Raw genomic sequence first — 15,592 nt, forward strand, 5'->3', positions numbered from 1 at the left:
ATGACTGGTTCTGCCAAAACCCATAGGGTTAATGACTTCTAGCCCTGTTGTTTGTTTTGGCTGCTGGGATGACTCCTCTGTGCTCTTGGGTGTGGTTAAGCTTGCTGAGCCAATTAGAGGCCTTCTGGTTGCAGCTCAGGCATATATAAGGAGGCCCTTTTCAGTCATTCTCTGCTTGTGATAGTTCTTAGTAACTTACCTAGCTATCTCTGTGCTCATTCTGTTTGTTCTGGTTTTGTGACTCTTGGCTTGACTTTTGACTTCCCTTTGATACTCTGTTACTGTACTTTGTGCTCTCCCGGTTTAGACCCTGCCCTCTGACTTTGTATTTTTGTGTGTGCATGATTAGGTTTGTTTTCTGTTAGTCGTGTACCTCCAGCCTTTCCCGACCTTTTGTCAGTTTTGTAGTTTGTTGTTTTGACTTTTTGACTGTCCCTCACTTATTAAGGAAGGGACTGTCACTGTGGTTACGGACCTGTCGTCTAGGGCAGGGACAGGGGAGTGGGCGAGAATAGTGTCCACTCCTTCCCTGCTCAGATATGACAGGAACACAACATTAAACACTATTCGGGCTGGTTCACACTAAGATTGGGCAATTCGGGAACCGGATACGGCAAAAAAAACGGGTGTTCCCGTATCCCAGCCAGACCCGGCCCATATGTAATGCATTTCAATGAGCCGACTGGAGTCTAACGCTGTTCTTTAACCAGACCTAAAACCGTGGTATACCACAGTTTTAGGTCCAGTCAGAAAACCGTATACGGGGCAAAAATGAGCCTACCGGAGTCAGTGTTTCACTCCGGTCGGCTCATTGAAATGAATGGGGTTTGGGCCGGATCTGGACCGGGGCTGGGATACAGGAGCCCCCAGTTAAGGACCAGTTAAGTCCAAAAACATATACTTTGGGGTAGCCAAATCTAAATGTACCTTAACAGACCATTACATGCATATATAGTATCTCACATAAGAGAGTACCCCTTACATTTTTTGTAAATATTTTAAGAGGTACTCCCTTATGTATGATACTATATATGCATGTAATGATCTGTTAAGGTACATTTAGATTTGGCTACCCCAAAGTATGTTTTTGGACTTAACTGGTCCTTCTCCCCAAAACAAATCCTGAACTTTACAAGTTGATGAATGTTATAATCAGATGAATGTTCTAATATTCTAATGTGTGGTGGCCCAGTAAAGGAGTTACCCTGCTGTTCCGTTTTCCGTCCTTTGTGGCAGACTCTATTTCAGTGTCTCTGAGTCCACCTCCATTCCACAATATTTATATGTTAATATGCCTTCAAATGTTGTTACCAAGTCATGTAACCAGGGAAGGTATCAGTGACAAGGTGACTTGTGTGGTGACCTATGGGAGTCCTCAAAATTGCTCCCTTATATACTAGGGAGGAGCTATATAGTTTAGTTGTTGCTGAGCTACAGTACAGTCAAGACCTGAAAGTGTCTGGTGTCCTAAGGGAGACCTAGGCCTAACCACGCAGCCACGCTTCCAACAATGTACCCCTACAGGTGAAAGTCAAAACCTGGTAACAGTCAGTGTGGGTCTGATTCATTCAGTCAAAGTCCATTACAAGACCCAGCGAGCCTGCAAGTCTCCTAAGTCACTGGTCATCTCCTTGGGCCTAACTGAACTGTAAAGACTAGAACACCTGTCTGCCTCAGTAAAGCTGCCGTTGTTCCGTAACCTTGCATTGGAGTGATTATTTGCCCCACGCCTGGCCCAGGAACCAGCGGCCATACCTCTGGTGGTGTAGTTGATCACCACACCCTGGCGTCACGAACCCAAGGGGTTAATGCCATTTTCCTCTAGGGCAATAACATCTGCCCTTTCATCGCACCCTTACCACAACATTTGGAGTCACGAACAGGATACGGGTGTGCGCCTTATGCGAAAAGTACCCAAGCTGGAAGTTCCCTTGTCGCAGCCATCTTGGAAGTTCCGGTTGCTGCGCTCATCTCCGGCTGTTGCCCACAAAGTCAGTGCTGCACTATTTCTGCAAGTATAAAAATCATCAAGATAGAGTCTCCGGTACCAAAGTCTGTTGTCATCATTCCGGTAGTGTCTGCAAGCCTGGTGATTAAGTCTCCTGTTACTGGGTACCTACAAAGTAGAGGGGGGGTGGCTGCTGTTGCTACCCCATCCTTCAAACCAGAGCCGCTGCAGCACCTCTTCAGCTCTCTTAAAGAGAAATGTACCTTATCTCTCTTAAAGCGACAGCACACTTAATTCCACAAGATGTCTGAACCCAGCACCACAGATCAACTGGGCGTCAGTTCCCCTTCATCTCCCACGGCCAGCTAGTGTCCTGGCTCCTGCAAGCATCAACAACCCTGGTATTCCAGCGTCAGCACTGGTATTCTTGGGGAATCCTGTCCTTCCTACCTACAATGGAGACCCCTTCACCCTGAGGGATTTCAATAAGAGGATCCAGAGCTTGTTTGTCTTTTACTCTTTTCCCCGTAACCAACAGGTGCAACTGCTTATGGGACAACTCCAGGGACCGGCACTAGAGTAAGTCAGCATCTGATCAGCATTTGAGAAGGCGACTGTGGAGCAGATTTTTGAAGGAATGTACCAGGTATTTGAGTCACATTCTCCTTCAGAGGTACAGTACAGACCAAAAGTTTGGACACACCTTCTCATTCAATGTTTTCTTTATTTTCATGACTATGAAAATTGTAGATTCACACTGAAGGCATCAATACTATGAATTAAAACATGTGGAATTCGAGACATAACAAAAAAGTGTGAAACAACTGAAAATGTCATATTCTAGGTTCTTTTGCATAGATTACTCCCTTGCACATTCTTGGCATTCTCTTGATGAGCTTCAAGAGGTAGTCACCTGAAAGGGTCTTCCAACAGTCTTGAAGGAGTTCCCAGAGATGCTTAGCACTTGTTGGCCCTTTTGCTTTCACTCTGCGGTCCAGCTCAACCCCAAACCATCTCGATTGGGTTCAGGTCCGGTGACAGTGAAGGCCAGGTCATCTGGCGCAGTACCCCATCACTCTCCTTCTTGGTCAAATAGCCCATACACAGCCTGGAGGTGTGTTTGGGGTCATTGTCCTGTTGAAAAATAAATGATGGTCCAACTATACGCAAACCGGATGGAATAGAATGCCGCTGCAAGATGCTGTGGTAGCCATGCTGGTTCAGTATGCCTTCAATTTTGAATAAATCCCCAACAGTGTCGCCAGCAAAGCACCCCCACACCATCATACCACCTCCTCCACACCAGCACACCTGTGAAGTGAAAACCATTTCAGGTGACTACCTCTTGAAGCTCAACAAGAGAATGCCAAGAGTGTGCAAAGCAGTAATCAAAGCAAAAGGTGGCTAGTTTTAAGAACCTAGAATATTACATATTTTCAGTTGTTTCACACTTTTTTGTTATGTATATAATTACACATGTGTTAATTCATAGTTTTGATGCCTTCGGTGTGAATCTACAATTTTCTTAGTCATGAAAATAAAGAAAACTCTGAATAAGAAGGTGTGTCCAATCTTTTGGTCTGTACTGTACGTCTCTGGCTATATGAAAGGCGACAAAAGCCAGGTGAGACCTTGAGAGCATATGCTGTAGCCCTACAGAATGCCCTAGAGACTGTCCAGAAGTTAGATGGTATAACCCCCGAGCAGGGCAACAAAGTGTTAATGGACAGATTTATTGATGGAGCCCATAATAAGTGGGACAAGGCCCATTTGAGAATGTTAGCAGTCCAAAATCGCATGTCCTTTCCTGCTTTTAAAAACTGCCTATCCGAGTAAATGAGTCCGGGACTGAGTTAGAGGACTCCCCTTACACCTGCTCAGGAACCACTAGGGGCAATGGCCAGGCCTATACCATCTCCGTCGCCTGTACCCGCCCCAGTGCAAACTACTCTGCCAGTCACCACAGTTTCGAATCTACAGAGTGTTCGGCAGGACATTGACTAAAGCCGAACTGTCCTGTCCTTACCTAGAAAACCTTCTGCTCCTGCCCCCCGCAATCCCAGTTACCATAATCCTCCACCCAACAGATATTCGGGGACTCAGAGACCTTATTCCACCTATTGTAACAAGCCCGGCTATTGGAAAATGCAGTACTGGGATTTAAACTCATTCACCCTAAAGTCAAGGACCGGCCCTCAGGAAAACAGTCATCAGGTCCAACACCCGAATGACCTAAATAAGGACTCTCACTTTATGTCGCCTCCTGCCCCCTTGTAACGGCTATCGTAGAAGGTGTACCTTTTTAGAGGCGTTAATAGATACTTGGTCACATTGTGATGCTAGTATATTGTGCGAGCCTGATGATGTTAATTTTAAAGTAGTTGCAGGTAATGGGCAACCAATTCCCAGACATGGATACTGGGAGCCAACCATTCAACTGGGTTAACATGTGCATACAGGGCAGGGAGTGATTGAAACTAATGTGACAGATAAGGGTACTGCTTAATTTAAATTGGGGATGAACATTATGAGAAATTTTTTGAGATCTGCAGAGTACGAGTCCAAGACATCAGATCTGTGACCCTGCAACCCAACACTGGTATGGTGCCGTGCTCATCCCGGAATCAAGAATCGGGATTATCAGGTCCTGCTGGAATCCATGCAGCTAGAAGATCATCCATTAGTCCAAGTTGCGAGAAGTCTTGTCACGACGAAGGAGAATTACATTGGAAGACTACCTATTGATTGGGCCGAAGAGCAAGAGACAGCGTTCCAAGCTTTCTAATATCTGCTAACACAGCCACCCATCTTGTCATATCCGGACTACATTCAACCGTTCCGGTTATATACTGATGCCAGTTTTGATGGTCTAGGAGCTGTTCTGTCCCAAGTTCAAGATGGTCAAAAGAGAGTGCCTACCCCAGTCGAAATCTGCGAGGTGGCGGAGAACGATGCCAATTATAGTTAATTTAAATTGGAACTTCTCGCCCTGGTATGGGCCGTGACAGAAAAATTCAAAGATTATTTGTCTGCCACGCCATTTACTGTCTACACGGATAATAACCTATTGGCCCACCGGAACACTGCCAAATTGGGCGCTCTTGAACATAGATGGGCTTCATGATTAGCTAATTACAGCTTCACTATAAAGTACAGAAGCGGCAAGTCAAATGTCAATGCTGATGTACTGTCTCAGATGAACCCCGGCGAAGAACCACCTGTCAAAGACTAGTGGGAAGACGTGGAGATGCCCCCATTTTACCAACTATTTGTCAACCAGAATGTTGTTACCGCCCTTGTGGATGGTGAGCCCAGATCCAAATGGGTTAAAGAAGACCTGTACACCTGGAAGACTCTACAGGACGAAAGTAGTCATGGGGATCTTTTGGACTACCTTCTGGTGAACTAATCTACGCAGGGCCCATTGTGACTACGAGTTGAAGAGTCTGTGGCGACAGAAGAAGTGACTGTTTGTGCACAATGGACTGTTGTAGTGAAATTCTTTTGGATCCGGTCTCTGGTGATCGACTTCATCAGATTCTAGTTCCCCGGAAAGAAACAGCGATGGTCCTCAACACATATCATGACCAGTCGGGACACTTTGGAGTTCCCAAGACCGAAGCCACAATCCAGCGAAGATTCTACTGGATTGGAATGCGGAGTGACATTGAGAAGTGGTGCAGTGAATGTTCTGTCTGTAACATCACCAAGACTGTGCACAAGGACACGAGCACCTCTCCACTCCATCCAGAGCTACAGACCCAACCAGTTGGTTGCGCTAGACCATGTGAAATTGTCTCCATCCCGGTCCGGGCATACCTATGTGCACACCATGGTGGAGCACTTCTCCAAGTGGTGGTTGTCCCTGTCAAAGATCTCCACAGCCAAGACAGCGGCCCAGATGTTTCACTCTAAGTGGGTGCAAACCCTTGGATGTCCCGATTCTGTCTTAACGGACCGTGGAACGGCCTTTGAGGCCCAACTATTTCAAGAACTGTCATTTCCACGACTGCAAGAAACTCTGAACCACCGTCTATCACCCTCAAGGGAACAGGCTCTGTGAGTGGATCAATCAAGTCTTCGTTCATATTCTGTGAGCAGCTCATACAGCATCTGATAAGTGCTGGAAGGGTTAAGATTTTTTAATAGAAGTAATTTACAAATCTGTTCAACTTTCTGGCACCAGTTGATTTAAAAAATTTTTTTTTCAGTTGAGTACCCCTTTAACTGCTAACTTAATGTTATGGGGAGAAGTAGTGCAAGCCGATGGGCCCCATTAGCACAGGCATCCAGGTAGAGAGCCTTAGGCAGCCCGATCCACAACATCCTACAGCAAGATAAAAGGAAAACTCATAATGTTGTTCATCTCACCCTAGTTCAAATACCCTATTATTTGAGCATGTATGGCTGATGTTCAAAATGCCACATGGACTCTTCCCCAGTTCACCAGCCCCATGAACTGTCTTTACTTCTGGCCTCCAGTGGTCACTTCATCTCATCCGCCCTCCAGGACTATACGCAGAGGACAGCTTCTGTTAAGAGGGGAAGTTTGTGGTGGCCCAGTACAGGAGTTGCCTTCCTGTTCCCTTTTCCGTCCTGTGTGGCAGACTCTATTTCAGTGTCTCTGAGTCCACCTCCATTCCACAAACCCTAAATGGTTAACAGTGCCTTGTTATTTATTAATTTTGTCTTTCTGATGTTAATATGCCTTCAAATGTTGTTACCAAGTCATGTAACCAGGGAAGGTGTCAGTGACCAGGTGACTTGTCAAAATTGCTCCTTTATATACTAGGGAGGAGCTAGCTAGTTTAGTTGTTGCTGAGCTTCAGTACAGTCAAGACCTTAAAGTGACTGGTGTTCTAAGGGAGACCTAGGCCTAACCACACAGCCACGCTTCCACCAATCATGTACCCCTACAGGTGAAAGTCAAAACCTGGTAAACTACAGGGGAGAAGTCTAGTCAGTCATAGTCAAGTCTATTCAGTCTGCTAAAGTCATTCAGTCCAAGTCCACTAAAAGTCCCAGCGAGCCTGCAAGTCTCCTAAGTCACTGGTCATCTCCTTGGGCCTAACTGAGCTGTAAAGACTAGAACACCTGTCTGCCTCAGTAAAGCTGCCGTTGTTCCATAACCTTTCATCGAAGGGATAATTTGCCCCGCGCCTGGCCCAGGAACCAGCAGCCATACCTCTGGTGGTGTGGAGGATAACCATGCCCTGGCGTCATGAACACAAGGCGGTAATGCCATTTGCCCCTAGGGTAATGATATCTGCCCTTTCATCGCACCCTCATCACAAATGAATACATGAGGAAATGTAATAACATAATACACACCTACAGATGTCTTGATCATTTTCCATCTTTTTCTATGCATGATTGCAATAACAGCAAAAATTTATTTTTAGAAAATAATTTGTAACCGCTACATCTTGGCTGAGATTACAGATTATTTAACAATTATTGATTAGAATTAGAGCTGGACGGTATGACCAAAAATGTGTATCACAGTATTTTTGTAAAATAGGGTGGTTCCACAGTATTTAACGGTATTTACCCCCCCCCCCCCATCGTCATGTGACCCGTGGGCGCTGCTTCTCTCCCCCGGTTTATCAGACCAGCGCTGCGCTGTCCCCCACATCAGGGGACAATTCATATGTGGCCCGCATATGAATTATCCCCCAATGTGTGGGGGACAGCGCTTCTCTTTCCCCCCCCCGCCCCCCAAATAATTATCAGCCGCTGCCCTGTACTGTACTATCCTGTGCCCAGGCTGCAAAAATAAACAAAATAAACTTTAACTCACCTTCCTTCGTTCTCCCGTTACCGGCCTCACGGCGATGCGAGCCTCATGCTGCTTTCTGGGGATGGGAACGTTACAGAGCTGTCAGCCTATCACCGGCCACAGCGATGTCCCGCATCGGCCGGTGATGGGCTGAGCGCACTGTCATGTAAGAAGCCGGCCGGTTCCTTACATGACAGTGCGGCCGGTGATAGGCTGACGGCTCTGTGACGTTCCCATCCCCAGGAAGCAGAAAGAGCAGCGAAGGGACCATGAGTCCCGTAACGGGGGAACGTAGGAAGTTGAGTTAAAGTTTATTTTGTTTGTTTTTGCAGCCCGGGCACAGGATAGTACAGAACAGCGCAGCGGCTGATAATTATTTGGGGGGGGGGGGAGAGAAGCAGCGCTCGCGGGTCACATATTAGTCCCCCGTTGTGGGGGACAGCGCAGCGCTGGGCTGATAATTCATTGGGGGGGGGGGGGAGAAGAGAAGCAGAACAGCACCCGCGGGTCACATATGATTAGTTGCCCGATGTGGGGACAGTGCGCTGCGGCTGATAATTCATTAATTCGAGGGGGGCCCAACCGGTATTGCGGTATAGGAAAAATTCATATCGTACAGGAAAAAAAAAAATTCTGTATTCGGTATGAACCGGTATACCGCCCAGCAGTAATTAGAATATTAGAATTATTAGAACAAAATGTTTTTGTTTTTTTTAGGGGAAGACTTATCAAAATCTGTGAAAAGAGAGAGTGGTGCAGTTGCCCATAGCAACCAATCAGATTGCTTATTTCATGTTTCAGAGGTTTTTTTTTTGTTTGTTTTGTTTTTTACACAGGTTTTGATCTGTCAGCAGGGATATGCATGAGTTGGCACTGTTTTCTTAATGCTTTCTCTAAAAAATTAAAAAATTAGAAACTATACGTATATGTCAGAATGAAATAGAAATTGTTTCAGGAATATTTACATATGTACATGTAATCTGTACATCAAAATAAAGAAAAAAAAGTTTGCCTTTAACTGTCTTTGCAGAATATTTCTAATTGTAATCCTTTCATTCCAGATCAGTCTGGAATTTAGAAATTGCCGGTGTTGGAACATTTTTCTTATCATTTCCAGCAAGGTATTTATGTAATGGTGCATACTTGCAGAACAGTGTGATTATATAAATGACCAGTAAATGGGTTAGAAAGAGCCAAACAACTCCTTCAGTGCCAGAGATTCATTGCAGACCAGTACAGATGGGTCTATTCTAACAAACACCAGATACATATACGAGGGAGGAGGGATTTATGGATGCCAGCCTCTCCGAGGAATGTAAGGGCTCCATGAATCAATAATCCACTTCTTATGACTTTTCATTGACTGCAAGAAGTCACCATAAGAAAATCTGAAAAACAAAGGATAAGGAGCAGCACTCTGTAAATTATAGGTCGAAGATGGGTGCACACGGTCGGAATCCCAGGTCACGGGAGACACTTCACAATGTAGAAAGGAGAAGACTGTAGCACTCCAATAAGATGAAAAGTGAATGTGGCTTTATTCCAATTCAAACATCAAGGCAACGTTTCAGCTGCACGCAGGCAGCCTTTGTCAAGCAGTTACATAGTGCACATGGTGCGGTATATATATGGTGGAAGGACATGACGTCACAATTACATCACATCATTAGCATATCAAAACAAACAATCAATATATATTATATTACATCATAATCATTGTATATCAGGCAGTAGTGAACTACAAGTGCATATTAGGTGTACAGTGGTAATAAACGTAAGAGAATGTGAAGAGAACTCACAACGTAAATCTACAGAGACGGGATCACTGGGCGGGTCCTGCGTGATGTAACAGAAGAGCATCGGGCGCTCCGTCCTATGGCGGAGTGGCGCGCGATGTTCAATGCAGCAGAGAAATGCTTGGACCGCAACCGGAAGGTGGGGTTGGAACGCAACCGGAAATGGTGCGATCGCACCCAATCGCATGGGTGGAAAAGAGCAGAGGAGACTGCAGTTCGGGCATGGGGGGATGTCGCGCACGCGCAGTGAGTGGGTATCACATGCGCATGCGCAGAGAGAGCAAGGAAGCATGTCTGGCCATTATTGTTGAGGGCAGCTGAAAGGGCAAAAATAAAATAAGAGAAAATAATAAAGAAGGTAATGAAGAAGTGGCGGAGCAGCAGGAGTATGAATAGGGGTGCACCTAAAAATAGTTGTTGTACTGTGTAAGGGCGAAAAGTCTTATATATATCTCTCGCCTAGCACAGACAGCAATGGATAAATGGGGCCACACAAGCAGAACCATGCATACTGGACACTGCACTCTGGACCCTCTCTAGGGAGTTGGGAGACCTGCCGAAAGGATCCCCAACATACAGATGGAGGGAAGGGACTACCTCTATGTAGATAGGGGAGTCCTGCCCACCAAACCCCAGTCACTGAGGGTGGCCTTTATTTGATGCCCACGCCAGAAGTGTCCATCAAGGACTCGCACACGTCGCTGGCCCACCTATAATGAAGGTAAGTAAGGGGTGCACCAATTAGAATATAGAAAATATGCTCCACCACTGCGGTTAAGAAATTGCAACAGGGGAAAACGACAGACATGAAAAGCAGGCCATATAAGTATAGGAAAAATATAGGAGAATAAAAAGTAAATAAAAAATGCATAAAAAAGAATAATGAAGGCAAAAAATGAAATAAAATAGAACTGATGAAGTTTTTCCGGTTGCTGTTCAAGGTGAGAGGAGCAGGTGAATATAGGTCACGCAGGATCCGTTCCGCCGTCTCTGTAAGAAGGAAATAAAAGGAGGAGATAAATCATCTCGAATGGCAATATGTAAACATACATACTCAGGGGGGCAATCTACAAGACAACAGAGTGTCTGGGGTAACTTAGAGGTTAGAAATAGGAAAATCAATATTCAGGCCGTTAGGTTTAAGACATTTTAATTCAAAGATCCACCATAGTTCTCGTTTATGTAGTAAGGCCATTCGGTTACCACCTCTTTTGAGAGGAGGAATATGGTCGAGAAGTACAAAACGTAAATCACGTTCAGAATGGCCGGACTCAATAAAGTGTTTCGGGACTGGGAGATCCAATCTCCCCTTGCGGATTGTGTACCGGTGTTGATTGAATCTGGTACGGAACTCACCGGTTGTTTCCCCCACATACAAAAGATTGCAGGGACAGAGTAAAGCGTAAATGACAAAACTGGAGGTACATGTGAGGTAATGTCTCAACGTATAAATTTTACCGGAGTTGGGGTGTAGAAAAGTGGGACCTTTTATCATTTTGGGACAGTTGATGCAGTGACAGCATGGATAGCTGCCTCTGCTTCTCACTGTCAGGTAGCGTTGTCCTGTGCGGGATTTATCTGCCACATCTGCCTTAACAAGCCTGTCACGTAAGTTGGGTGGTCTTCTATATGACATGAGAGGTGGTACTTGGAACTCTTGAATATGTGGGAAAGCCTGTTTGAGTAGGGGCCAGTGTTGTCGGATAATGGATGAAATTTGACTGGATTTGTCGCAAAACTGTGTGACAAATGCAATGCGGTTAGAGGGGGACTTAGTTTTTGGTTGATGAATCAGGGACTGACGGTCCATCGCTAGGACTTCCTGTTTGCATTGTGCAGTAAGTTTTTTGGGGTAACCCCGTTTAGAGAAATTGGAGGCCATCTTATCCAGTGTGTCAGAGATCAGATGTTGGTCACTGACGATCCTACGGGCCCTAACCATCTGGCTGCGGGGAAGAGACTTAATCATGGGGCGTGGATGATGACTAGAAAAGTGGAGAATCGAGTTACAATCAGTGGGTTTGGTAAAGAGACTGGTGGTTAGTGTGCCTTCGCTAACAGAGACCAAGGTGTCTAGAAACTGAATAGAAGAGTGAGAGAAATTGAGAGTAAACTGAATGTGTGGACAGATGGAGTTAAGGAAAGACTGAAAAGAAAGCAGAGACTCGTCGGAACCGCACCAAATGAGGAACACATCGTCGATGTATCGCCACCACCCCAGCACTTGGCTGAAGTGGTGGGATACATAGACGTGTGACTCTTCCAGCGACGCAACAAAGATGTTGGCGTACGTTGGGGCCACATTGGTCCCCATGGCGGTTCCGGCGATTTGTGCATAAAATGTGTCATTGAACAAAAAATAGTTGTTAGAGAGAACAAAATCGAGAAGAGAGATAATAAACTGAGTTTCAGGTAAAGAGAAATCAGGAGTGATAGCGTGAGTGACTGCTGCGATGCCTTCCGCATGGGGGATTGAGGTGTACAGGGACACTATATCGAGGGATGCTAGTGTGACATCCCTCGGTAATGGTACTGATTCAAGTTTTAATAGAAAATCAGAGGTGTCTCTAAGGAATGATTTAGCACGAGTGGCATATGGGCGTAGAAGCTGGTCAAGAAAAATGGAGGCATGACTAGTGATGGAGTCCCTCCCGGAGACAATTGGTCGTCCGGGAGGGTCCACCAAGGACTTATGAATTTTGGGTAATAGGTAGAAAATTGGTGTCACCGGATGCGAAACCATCAGAAAAGAACAAAGGTTATCGTCAATCAATTGTTGGTCGAGAGCAGGAGTAAGTATAGCTGCTAATTTACGTTCAATATCATTGATAGGGTCTCTGGACAGTTGTTTATATGTACTGTGGTCATTAAGCTGGCGTAAGGCCTCGCAAATGTATTTGCTGCGGTCGAGGACAACTATTGCGCCTCCTTTGTCGGCAGGTTTTAAAATCAAATTATGGTCCTGCATAAAGGATTGTAAGGCTAAGATTTGCTGGGAAGTAAGGTTAGGATGCTTAAGTTGACCCGGACTAGATCTTAGTGTAGCAACATCTTGGTTAACAAAAGTACAGAAAGTATCAAGTATACTGTTGTTAACAGTAGGAGTAAATTTACTTTTCTTGGGTAAAGCAAAATCATCAAATTTAAAGGAAATCTTAGCTGATTCTGCGGGTGTGGTTCCAGGCCCCACAAGAGCATGGTTGGGGTCAGAGAACCAGAGCCGCAGTTTCAGTTTACGAAAAAACTGTTGTAAATCAATTTCAAGAGAAAACCAATCTACTCTGTTAGCGGGGCAAAAATTTAAACCTTTACTCAAAACATCAAGTTGATCATGAGACAAATTAGTTGAAGAAATATTTACCACGTTTTGTTTTGACGTTTCGTGGTCACTTTCACTGGTTGGGCTTTGGGGGGACGTCCCCTTGTTCTTCCTACGCCTCCATTGTTTGCTTCCTCCCCGTCTGGTGGGTCGCTTAAAGGTGGACGAGGTCCTAAAAAAGACTGGCTATTATGTTTAAGTCCATGTGGGCCGGTGGTAGTGTCCGTTGAAGAAGAGGTTTGTGCAGTCCGAATGTCCTGATTCTTAAAGTCTCTAATCCGCTTGGAACGTTTGTTGGTGACATCATTCCATGTGTACACACGGGCATTCTCATAGTCAAGGCTGTCCCTGTGCCATTTATGGCGTTTAAAGTTCTCTTGCTCGCTCCTCGATTTTTGGAGGGAGCCAATTTGTTTTTGCATAAAGGTATCAACCTCAGTGGAGGAGGAGGATGATTTTAAAGTATCCTCCAGTGAAGTCATTTTAGTGCGTGTAGTAACAATGTCTCTCTGGAGAAAGTCGATATTAAGCAAAATAAGTTCAAGAGAGAATCGATTAGCAATAGATTCATATTTGGTCCGGTATTCTGGGTCACTTGTATATGCATTGTCCTGTGGTTGTACCCTAAGGCCACGGGGAATCCTTTGGGTTTTAAAATATTCGCCCAAGGTGGTAAGATGTAAGGTTAAAGACAACATTTTGCGAGATTCCATTTCATATAGACGTTGAATATCGTTAACAGAAGGGGTATGAAGGAAAGTAGCGTCCCCATCAACACAGGACAGAAGTCTGTCAATGTCCCCATCTGAGTATGTAGATGTTGTAGTTGGTGCCACAGTACCTGTTGGTAAGGAGATGGAAGATGCATCCATATTGAAGGTGTTGAAATCCAACTGTAGGTGCAAGCTCTGATGACCAGTAGCAAAACAAAGGATAAGGAGCAGCACTCTGTAAATTATAGGTCGAAGATGGGTGCACACGGTCGGAATCCCAGGTCACGGGAGACACTTCACAATGTAGAAAGGAGAAGACTGTAGCACTCCAATAAGATGAAAAGTGAATGTGGCTTTATTCCAATTCAAACATCAAGGCAACGTTTCAGCTGCACGCAGGCAGCCTTTGTCAAGCAGTTACATAGTGCACATGGTGCGGTATATATATGGTGGAAGGACATGACGTCACAATTACATCACATCATTAGCATATCAAAACAAACAATCAATATATATTATATTACATCATAATCATTGTATATCAGGCAGTAGTGAACTACAAGTGCATATTAGGTGTACAGTGGTAATAAACGTAAGAGAATGTGAAGAGAACTCACAACGTAAATCTACAGAGACGGGATCACTGGGCGGGTCCTGCGTGATGTAACAGAAGAGCATCGGGCGCTCCGTCCTATGGCGGAGTGGCGCGCGATGTTCAATGCAGCAGAGAAATGCTTGGACCGCAACCGGAAGGTGGGGTTGGAACGCAACCGGAAATGGTGCGATCGCACCCAATCGCATGGGTGGAAAAGAGCAGAGGAGACTGCAGTTCGGGCATGGGGGGATGTCGCGCACGCGCAGTGAGTGGGTATCACATGCGCATGCGCAGAGAGAGCAAGGAAGCATGTCTGGCCATTATTGTTGAGGGCAGCTGAAAGGGCAAAAATGAAATAAGAGAAAATAATAAAGAAGGTAATAAAGAAGTGGCGGAGCAGCAGGAGTATGAATAGGGGTGCACCTAAAAATAGTTGTTGTACTGTGTAAGGGCGAAAAGTCTTATATATATCTCTCGCCTAGCACAGACAGCAATGGATAAATGGGGCCACACAAGCAGAACCATGCATACTGGACACTGCACTCTGGACCCTCTCTAGGGAGTTGGGAGACCTGCCGAAAGGATCCCCAACATACAGATGGAGGGAAGGGACTACCTCTATGTAGATAGGGGAGTCCTGCCCACCAAACCCCAGTCACTGAGGGTGGCCTTCATTATTCTTTTTTATGCATTTTTTATTTACTTTTTATTCTCCTATATTTTTCCTATACTTATATGGCCTGCTTTTCATGTCTGTCGTTTTCCCCTGTTGCAATTTCTTAACCGCAGTGGTGGAGCATATTTTCTATATTCTAATTGGTGCACCCCTTACTTACCTTCATTATAGGTGGGCCAGCGACGTGTGCGAGTCCTTGATGGACACTTCTGGCGTGGGCATCAAATAAAGGCCACCCTCAGTGACTGGGGTTTGGTGGGCAGGACTCCCCTATCTACATAGAGGTAGTCCCTTCCCTCCATCTGTATGTTGGGGATCCTTTCGGCAGGTCTCCCAACTCCCTAGAGAGGGTCCAGAGTGCAGTGTCCAGTATGCATGGTTCTGCTTGTGTGGCCCCATTTATCCATTGCTGTCTGTGCTAGGCGAGAGATATATATAAGACTTTTCGCCCTTACACAGTACAACAACTATTTTTAGGTGCACCCCTATTCATACTCCTGCTGCTCCGCCACTTCTTTATTACCTTCTTTATTATTTTCTCTTATTTTATTTTTGCCCTTTCAGCTGCCCTCAACAATAATGGCCAGACATGCTTCCTTGCTCTCTCTGCGCATGCGCATGTGATACCCACTCACTGCGCGTGCGCGACATCCCCCCATGCCCGAACTGCAGTCTCCTCTGCTCTTTTCCACCCATGCGATTGGGTGCGATCGCACCATTTCCGGTTGCGTTCCAACCCCACCTTCCGGTTGCGGTCCAAGCATTT

The 15,592-nt window shown here is 45.5% G+C and overlaps 1 protein-coding gene across 9 annotated transcripts in view; it reads left to right on the plus strand.

Moving 5' to 3' along the window:
- The window catches only part of BNC1 (basonuclin 1), a 212,186-nt gene that overhangs the window by 42,791 nt on the left and 153,803 nt on the right, over nucleotides 1-15,592 (plus strand). The window contains exon 1 of one of the 9 annotated variants that reach the window (XM_056572156.1): nucleotides 8,798-8,848. The exons of the other annotated variants lie outside the window; for them this stretch is intronic. The gene's annotated coding sequence lies outside the window, so the exon portion shown is untranslated. Of the gene's footprint in view, nucleotides 1-8,797; nucleotides 8,849-15,592 lie in introns of those variants that run through there. 9 annotated transcript variants of the gene reach the window in all.

This window comes from Hyla sarda, chromosome 4 (assembly GCF_029499605.1).
Source record: "Hyla sarda isolate aHylSar1 chromosome 4, aHylSar1.hap1, whole genome shotgun sequence".
NCBI lineage: Eukaryota > Metazoa > Chordata > Amphibia > Anura > Hylidae > Hyla > Hyla sarda.